A 9912-nucleotide genomic window follows, 5' to 3' on the forward strand; every position below is an offset into this window, starting at 1 on the left:
ATATATATATATATATATATACTAGTGTTCTGTCCTCTACAACATTCACTTATAGCTATGTCTTCTTGTTGAATCTTTTGAACTAAGTGAATGTGATCGGACCCTAACCTCTCTATGCTTTCTATCTCAAATTCTATCTCTCCAAATCATATGCATTCTATTGAAACTGTCCAATGTCTTCTCTGCTTCCTTGTCAGCAGAAGATACAGAGACAACAATTAAGTCTGTTTTCAATGCTCATTCCTCCACATGAAACCCGGAGAAGTAGGAACGACCACCCGATAATCAAGGCGTGCGTGGGACGTGGAACAAACCCCAAAATTCCGCATAATGGCCACGTGTTCCTCAGATGTGAATCGCCAGGGGCACCTGTGTAATAGCGCAGTGCCGCCCCTGTACCTATAAATACACACTTCACAGCGGTCATTATCTCTTCTTCCACTCTTGCACGAACCCTAGCGCCACCGCTAGCCCTCGACGACGCCGGCGACGAAGCGCTTCGCTGCCGCAACCTCTCCGACGCCGTCTTCATGCCGACCGCGGACATCATCCTCTCCGCCGTCGCCGTAGGTGTCCTCCATCGCCAAGTTAGGGCACGGAAGATCGAACTGCTCGGCCTCATCTTCCACTCCGTCTAGCAGTTCTTAGTGTGGTAAATAAAACTTCCTTTTTACAGCACCGTTGATCTTATGGCTTTGTCACTTTCTACCACAAGTAGTTTCTATTCACACAAGTTAGATCTCTCTCATAATGCATCTCATAACATGCCTAGTATATTCACTTATGCTTCACAAAGTAGTTAGATTCCTCACTTGTACTGATCTGTGGATTCGTACAAATCTGGAACCAACTCCTTATCTATGAGTGAATGTCTTCGCACGATGAGGTCAATGTCTTCTAAACTGATTTATCTTCAAAATCTTCTGAGAATGCATATGACCTCTTCCCCTTCCCTCGCACCTTAATGCTGTCACAGGTACATGTCCGTGGGAGAATCCTTTGGTTCTCATAGTCTGCATTCATTTGCAGAATTCTTACAGCATCACATAAATTCTCCCGAAGCCAGTTCCTGTTGGTCCAGCAAGCGAAAACCTTTGAAGCCTTTGAACGTGTTGAAGCCTTTCAAGTTAAAGTTTATGGCTTCAGAGAAAGCAGCAAGGAAGGGTGGCAGAAAGCGTCATGGAGAAACATCCAGAGATCTGCCAGAAGAACTCTCAGAACTGTACAAGACAGACCCTGAAGAGGATTATAATCAGCGCAAGACCCGAATCCAGTGGATTCGAAGATATTGGGCAGAACAATGGTTCAAATACCGATTTGTGACCCAAGAATATGCTGAGAAAAATGCCATCAAGAGACCGTGGGGAGACATCCTATACAAGAATCTTCTGCCCAGGTCCAGAGATGAAGCCATTGAACAAGGCTTCTATCCCTGCATGGTCCGTGGGCCACAGCCTGCTGATGCACACCCATCGTCACTACTATGGTGTCGTGACGACAATCTGTTCAAGTGCAACTTCCAGTTTGCCCAGAACTCAGCGAAGCAGAACAAGAAGACTTTGGGGTTAGACTTCAACCCTGGTCCCTCAACACCAAGGGCAGATGGCACACGACATGCAGAACCCAATGTCATCGGTCCTTTCTACAACCTTGAAGGCCTCATCACTCGCATCTTAGTTCAAGGGACTACAGTGAATGAGCCTGCAGCTGACGCTGAATCAGAAGAAGCGCCTGCAGTGCCGAAGCCAAAGCAGTTGAAGAAGCCTAAAGCTTCAAAGACTGCCCCTTCACCAAGAATCTCACGGGCGAAGCCACTGGCAACTGCACCTCCTGAAGACAGTGTGCAGTCCGAAGACTTATCTCGCATATCCAAGCCCCAGAAGGCCAAGATGCCTCTGCCACACACCGGCCAAGAGCTAACTGCTGCTGCCATTCTGCGCAATGACGACATCGATCTGTCAAGTGATGAAGATCTTGCAGATGACGCTCTTGAGCAACTCATCAAGAGCAAAGAAGAAGCAGAAATCTTCAATGATCTGCCTCTCTTTGATGTAACCATCATCCACAACTTCATTGACGAGTGGTTTGATATGCCAAACATCAGCTTTGAAGATCTGCAGCTTCCCATTGGCCTCAGTGTCGCCTTCCAAGGCGCCATTGCTTCAGAGCTAGCTGTCGCCCAGCGCATTGTTGAGCTGAAGCAAAAGATTGACTATGAAAAGGCTCAGTTCAAGAAGCATATGGCCAAGCTCAGTGTGCAAGAAGTGAAGAACTTCAAGATCATGATGCACGAGATCAAGGAAGCCTTTCTGAAGAAACGTGCAGAAGCTCAGGGCTCGCGTGAGCGCATGAAGACTCTGGCTGACAGATGTGTGCAAGCCTATAATGAGGCTGAGAAGCGCAAGGCCCTTGGGCGTCCTGGCATCGACCCCAGGATGGCCGCAAAGAATAATAAGAAGCCTGCTACGGCTGAACCCGACGCACCAAGGCAAGAAGCAGTTCCGATTGTCTTCCCAACTAGACTGACTGGCTCAAAGCCAAAGAGCCAGTCAACCGCTTTAGAGCTCAAGAAGACAAGGACTGCTGAGGCTGAAGCCAGGAAGAGGAAACATTCTGAAGCCTCTCCTACTGCCCCCTCCAAGAAGAAGAGGAAGACCAAGAAAGATCGGGCTGCTCCCACAGAGCCCTTGATAGTTGAACCTATTTCTATGGTCTATCCTGAAGCTGAACGCCAACTGACTATCCATGAGCCTGCTTCCACAGAGGCTCATGCAGCTGAAGACTTTCCAGCAGCTGACCCCATTGCTGCTGAAGACATTGGTCAACATGACCATGTAGAAGATGGTGCAGTCCTTCCTCAACGTGAGAACAGCGAACTCATCAGTATTGGTCGTCCACTGACGCCAATTGCACAGGATGCTTCATGGGCGGATCGCCCACAAGAGGAAGAAGACTATGAGGCCCCGCCCACTCAAATTCCATAGGCGTCGCCCGCGTTGTGCAGGCTTCGCAAAGGTCCAAGGCCTCAAGTCTCTGCTGAAGACAATCCGGCTGCATCAGCCGCGGAAGAAGAAGTCCCACAAGTCCCCCTGTCCCACCAAGAAGCAGTTCTCAAGGAGAACGTGCTTGTGACCGACCCTCCAGCTCGTCAAGTGGAGGATGAAAATCTTGAGGCTGCCACAACCACCAATGAAGCTAATGTGGAGCCCTCCCCAACAAAGGCATCAGAAGACAGCGAAGCCACTAATCCCACCACTTCTGTTCCTGAGTCTGCTACCGGTCCCCAGTTCGACTATCATGTTGATCACAGGCCTCAGGTACAGAAGCCAATCCCAAGATTGCCAAGGTTCCAAGGTCCTGCATCAGCACCTGGCTCCTTCAATATCAATGGCTTCAGGGTAGACAACACATTCTTCGATAGCTCCAGGAACCCCTACTCAAGGGAAAGGATATCATCTTATCGGTTCTGGAGCTATCCTCAGCGAAGCTATTACTCATGCATTCTTTACAACCAAGGTCGCATCTTCCCACACAAGCGCCTTGACATTGAAGCTATAGCTGGTCTGCCCTGTCTAGAAGAAGCTTTGGATTGCTTCAAGGAAGTTGGACTGCTGCCGTTCGTTACTGACCAAGAGCATTGGAATGAAGAGCTGCTGCTCCAATTCAATGACACACTTCACATCCGCGGGTACATCAGAGATTTGAAGACTTGGGTCCTGGAGTGGATGACCGGCAACGTTCATCACGAAGCCAATGCATTTGACATCATTGAGCTCACTGGCTTGCCCACTCCTGGCGATCTCTATGAGCATGGCTGTCAGCTGCATAGTGAAGCTATTGAGAGCATCTTTAAGAGGCCTGAACCTGATATGAGTCAGATGCTCAGCATGATGAAGCCATTGCCCCAAGATGCTGCTTATCCCACGGAGTTCTTCGTTGAAGACCTTGAGTATCTGCCAAGAACCATCTATCACATCATCAGGAGAACTCTCTGGCCCATCAAGGGGCACTCTCCAAATGCCAAGCTTGAGGGTGCAATGAAGACTTTGGTCTTCTATATTCTTCATGGAAAATGCTTCAATGCACATGACTTATTCATCCGCCAAGTTGCTGCATCAGGCTCTGATCTGTTTGGCTTGAAGTTCTACGCCCCATGGGTAATGCGGCTAATTAAACTTCACTCCGATATCTCATATCAGCCATCTTCTCGCAATCATAGGATTTTTCTGCCTGATGTGGATATCTCTACTGAAGCCATCTATCCCGAGCCTGCAAAGGAACCTCTAAGTCTTCAAAATGCAGAGCATCAGAGTTTCTCGCAGAACATTGAAGGAGTTGAAGCAGTCACTCGGGTGTATCCTTTGGCTGGCACTACACGTGCACCACACCCTACGTCCACTGAAGCCACTGATAATACAACTGCTCCAAGACCCAAGAAGCGCACTCGTGTTCTCAACGACCGAGAGCTTCTTGTGGCTCTTCATCAGAAATAGGATAGGCATCATGACTGGCTGAAGCGTCAGATGAAAAGCCTCTTGGTGGATGTTAATCGCATTCGCAATCTTGCCACCAAGAATGCTTTCGTTGCCCATGAAACATGTCGCCGCACATGGAAAGGGCTAACGATGATGTGTTCTGAAGATGATCTTCAAGAGGATGGCTTCACTGAGCGATTCAAGTTTGACTCCACACCTCCTCGAAGGGCTGTGCTGCTAGGAACTCCATCCCTTGAAGACTCTGAGTTCTCTTCATCTGCTGCAACAATGACTGCCGGAGTTATCGAAGATGAAGACGATGCTACTTCACTGCCACCTCCTTCAGCATGCTTCAACTCTGCTCCAAGCTCTTCAGCACCGCCAAACACCACCAACGACCCGACTACTTCACCTACTCCTCATGGGAACGAGTAGATGCTCTATGTCTTCAAACCTTTTTGGTCCTTACTGACAAAAGGGGGAGAAGCATATGAGGTTGATAGTCTTCAAGCGGGTTCATATGGGCGGGTGCTTTATATTTTGCTTTGTGCTTACAACTCTCGTTTTGCTACATTTGGTTCTTTGAGTTGTAACACTTAAACTCGATGGTCATCTGCTACTTATCTGCCACTTTGTTTTGCGATGATAAATTCCGCATGTGCGACGATAAATTCCGCACTTAGATTATTCTGCAGACGTCCATTTTCCATTATGCATCTAGCGTCAACTGCAAGGAGTAATCAACACTACTAGCAACCCACAGGTACCAATCTAAGGTTTGGATACAAAGATTGGATAGAAGAGATGAACTAGGGTTTGAGATGAGATGGTGCTGGTGAAGATGTTGATGGAGATTGACCCCCTCCCGATGAGAGGATCATTGGTGATTACGATGGTGATGATTTCCCCCTCCTAGAGGGAAGTTTCCCCGGCAGAACAGCTCCGCCAGAGCCCTAGATTGGTTCCGTTAAGGTTCCGCCTCATGGCGGCGGAGTCTCGCCCGAAAGCTTGCTTATGATTTTTTTTCTCGACGAAAGACTCCATATAGAAGAAGATGGGCATCGGAGGGCCACCAGGGGACCCACGAGGCAGGGGGCGCGCCCAGGGGGGTAGGGCGCGCCCCCACCCTCGTGGCTGGTGGGTGGCCCCCCTCTGGTACTTCTTTCGCTCAGTATTTTTTATATGTCCTGGAAATAACTTCCGTGAAGTTTCAGGACTTTTGGAGCTGTGCAAAATAGGTCTCTAATATTTGCTCCTTTTCCAGCCGAGAATCCCAGCTGTCGCCATTCTCCCTCTTCATGTAGACCTTGTAAAATAAGAGAGAATAGGCATAATTATTGTGACATAATGTGTAATAACAGCCCATAATGCAATAAATATTGATATAAAAGCATGATGCAAAATGGACGTATCAACTCCCCCAAGCTTAGACCTCGCTTGCCCTCAAGCAAAAGCCGAAATCGAAAAATATGCCCACATGTTTAGAGACAGAGGTGTCGATAAAAATAAAATACGTACATGAGGGCATCATGATCATTCTGAGAACAACAACATATATATATATTGTCATATGATCTCTTATGCTAAAGTAACAATTCAATCACAATTTCGAGTATGAATCATAAACTTCATTGAGAACCAACAAACTCTAATCTCAGTCATTGAGGCAATTGCAATTTATCATAACATAGGAAAGAGTCAATATAAGAGCTTTTCAGCAAGTCCACATACTCAACCATCTTTTAGTCTTTCACAATTGCTAACACTCACGCAATATTTATGGGTATGAAGTCTTAATCGCACACAGAGAAAGATAGGGACTTATAGTTTTGCCTCCCAACATTTTACTATATATATATATATATATATATATATATATATATATATATATATTAGGATCTTTCCAACACATTGTGCTTGCCAAAGGATAAAATTTAAAATGGAAAGGTGAAGATCACCATGACTCTTATGTAAGGTAGAATACAAAAGTAAAAGATAGGCCCTTCGCAGAGGGAAGCAGAGGTTGTCATGCACTTTTATGGTTGGATGCACTAAATCTTAATGCAAAAGAATGTCACTTTATATTGCCACTTGTGATATGGAACTTTATTATGCAGTCCATCGCTTTTATTTCTTCCATATCACAAGATCGTATAAAGCTTATTTTCTCCCACACTAATAAGTCATACATATTTAGAGAGCAATTTTTATTGCTTGCACCGATGACAACTTACTTTAAGGATCTTACTCAATCAATAGGTAGATATGGTGGACTCTCATGGCAAAACTGGGTTTAGGGATATTTGGAAGCACAAGTAGTATCTCTACTTGGTGCGTAGAAATTGTCTAGCAAGAGAGGGAAAGGCAAGCTCAACATGTTGGATGATCCATGACAATATAATTTATCTCAGATGTAAGAAAACATAACCCATTACATTGTCTTCCTTGTCCAACATCAACTCTTAGCATGTCATACTTTAATGAGTGCTCACAATCATAAAAGATGTCCAAGATAGTATATTTATATGTGAACCTCTCTTTCTTTATTACTTCCTATTAATTGCAACGATGACCAAAACTTTGTTTGTCAACTCTCAGCAACTTTTATTCATCATACTCTTTATATGTGAGATCATTACTCTCCATAAGATCCATATGATCTCTTTGTTTATTTTTATTTCTTCTCTTTTATTTTATTTAATTCCCTCAAGATCATAGCAAAATAATCAAGCCCTTGACTCAACACTAATCTTTATTATATAGCTCACGGACTCGATGACATAGAGGGATCATAAAGCAAAACTCACAACTAGATCATACTAAAACTTTATTCTACTAGATCAAGATATTATCAAAAGGATCGAGCCAAGAAAAACGATAAAGATAAAAGTGATGGTGATACGATATTGGGGCACTCCCCCAAGCTTGGCAGTTGCCAAGGGGAGTGCCCATACCAGATACTCAGTTCTTCTTTGTTGGTGAAGAAGGTGGAGTTCTTGATGATGTAGGCTTGTCGTCCCTCTTCCAAGGCATAGGCTCACCATCATAGAAGGATGATCGAGTCTCCTGAATCCTCAAATCTGCAGCCAAACTCATCCTCTTGAATCTATATTCATACTCACAGTTTTGATTTTGCAGGTCATAGATCTGGGCTTGGAGGTGCTCGATTTTCTCATGAAGCTTGAAGATGGCCTCCCCAATGTCCTTGACGTCCAGCTTGTGGTTGTTGGTGAACTCCATGATCATAATGTGATTGGAGTCGAGTCCACGCTCCACCATCTCCTGACACTTGAAAACTTGTTGCTCCAATGCCTCGAGCCTTGCCTCCATGCTTCTAGTCCTCCTTGATCCCTCAGCATCATGGGTGTGCAAAAACCCCTCACGCATCTCAATGGTTTGAGGGTGTTGTAGCACTTCCGCGAGGTAGGGGTTGTTGACCTTCTCGAAGAACTTGTCCTTGGAGGGGCTTGAAGACGACATTGAAGGAAATATGCCCTAGAGGAAATAATAAAGTTATTATTTATTTCCTTATATCATGATAAATGTTTATTATTCAGGCTAGAATTGTATTAACCGGAAACATAATACATGTGTGAATACATAGACAAACAGTATGTCACTAGTATGCCTGTACTTGACTAGCTCGTTGATCAGAGATGGTTAAGTTTCCTAACCATAGACAAAGAGTTGTCATTTGATTAATGAGATCACATCATTAGGAGAATGATGTTATTGACTTGACCCATTCTGTTAGCTTAGCACATGATCATTTAGTATGTTGCTATTGCTTTCTTCATGACTTATACATGTTCCTATGACTATGAGATTATGCAACTCCCGTTTACCCGAGGAACACTTTGTGTGCTACCAAACGTCACAATGTAATTGGGTGATTATAAGGGTGCTCTAAAGGTGTCTCCGAAGGTACTTGTTGAGTTGGTGTATTTCGAGATTAGGATTTGTCACTCCGATTGTCGGAGAGGTATCTCTGGGCCCTCTCGGTAATACACATCACTTAAGCCTTGCAAGCATTGCAACTAATGAGTTAGTTGAGGGATGATGTATTACGGAATGAGTAAATAGACTTGCTGGTAATGAGATTGAAACTAGGTATTGAGATACCGACGATCGAATCTCGGGCAAGTAACATACCGATGACAAAGGGAACAACGTATGTTGTTATGTGGTTTGACCGATAAAGATCTTCGTAGAATATGTGGGAACCAATATGAGCATCCAGGTTCCGCTATTGGTTATTGACCGGAGACGTGTCTCGGTCATGTCTACATAGTTCTCGAACCCGTAGGGTCCGCACGCTTAACGTTTCGATGACAGTTATATTATGAGTTTATATGTTTTGATGCACCGAAGGTTGTTCCGAGTCCCGGATATGATCACGGACATGACGATGAGTCTCAAAATGGTCGATACATGAATATTGATATATTGGAAGCCTATGTTTGGATATCGGAAGTGTTCCGGGTGAAATCGGGATTTTATCGGAGTACCGGGAGGTTACCGGAACCGCCCTGGAGGTTAATGGGCCTTAGTGGGCCTTTACGAAGAAGAGGAGAGGCGGCCAGGGCTGGGCCGCGCGCCCCAGAGGGGTAGGGCGTGCCTCCCACCCTCGTGGGAGCCTCGTGTCCTTTCCGGTCTGCATCTTATTTTCCTATTTTTCTTAATATTCCAAAATGAAGAAATATTGCCATTAGAACTGTTTTGGAGTCGGTTTACTTACCATACCATGTACCTATTCCTTTTCGGAGCCTGAAATGTTCCGGAAAGTGTCCCTTATGTATTCCTCCGGGGTTACGGTTTCAATAATATTAGTTTCAACATTTTATAGGACTACCTGAGATATAATGTTTAATTCTTTGACCGTTCACCACCTTCAGATTTGTGCCTTCGAAGTTGTTGATTTTTATGGCACCAGAACGATAGACCTCCTCGATAACGTAAGGACCTTCCCATTTAGAGAGAAGTTTGCCTGCAAAAAAACTTAAACGAGAGTTGTATAGCAATACATAATCACCTACGTTGAACTCACGCTTTTGTATCCTTTTATCATGCCATCTTTTAACTTTTTCTTTAAACAACTTGGTATTTTCATTGGCTTGGGTTCTCCATTCATCAAGTGAGCTAATGTCAAATAACCTCTTCTCACCGGCAAGTTTGAAATCATAGTTGAGCTCTTTAATGGCCCAATATGCCTTATGTTCTAGTTCAAGAGGTAAGTGACATGCTTTACCATAAACCATTTTATACGGAGACATACCTATAGGATTTTTATATGCAGTTCTATAGGCCCATAATGCATCATCAAGTTTCTTGGACCAATTCTTTCTAGATCTATTAACAGTCTTTTGCAAAATTAATTTGAGCTCTCTGTTACTCAATTCTACTTGACCACTAGACTGAGGGTGATAAGGAGATGCAA

The sequence above is a fragment of the Triticum dicoccoides genome, chromosome 6A (assembly GCF_002162155.2).
Source record: "Triticum dicoccoides isolate Atlit2015 ecotype Zavitan chromosome 6A, WEW_v2.0, whole genome shotgun sequence".
NCBI classification, from domain to species: Eukaryota; Viridiplantae; Streptophyta; class Magnoliopsida; order Poales; family Poaceae; genus Triticum; species Triticum dicoccoides.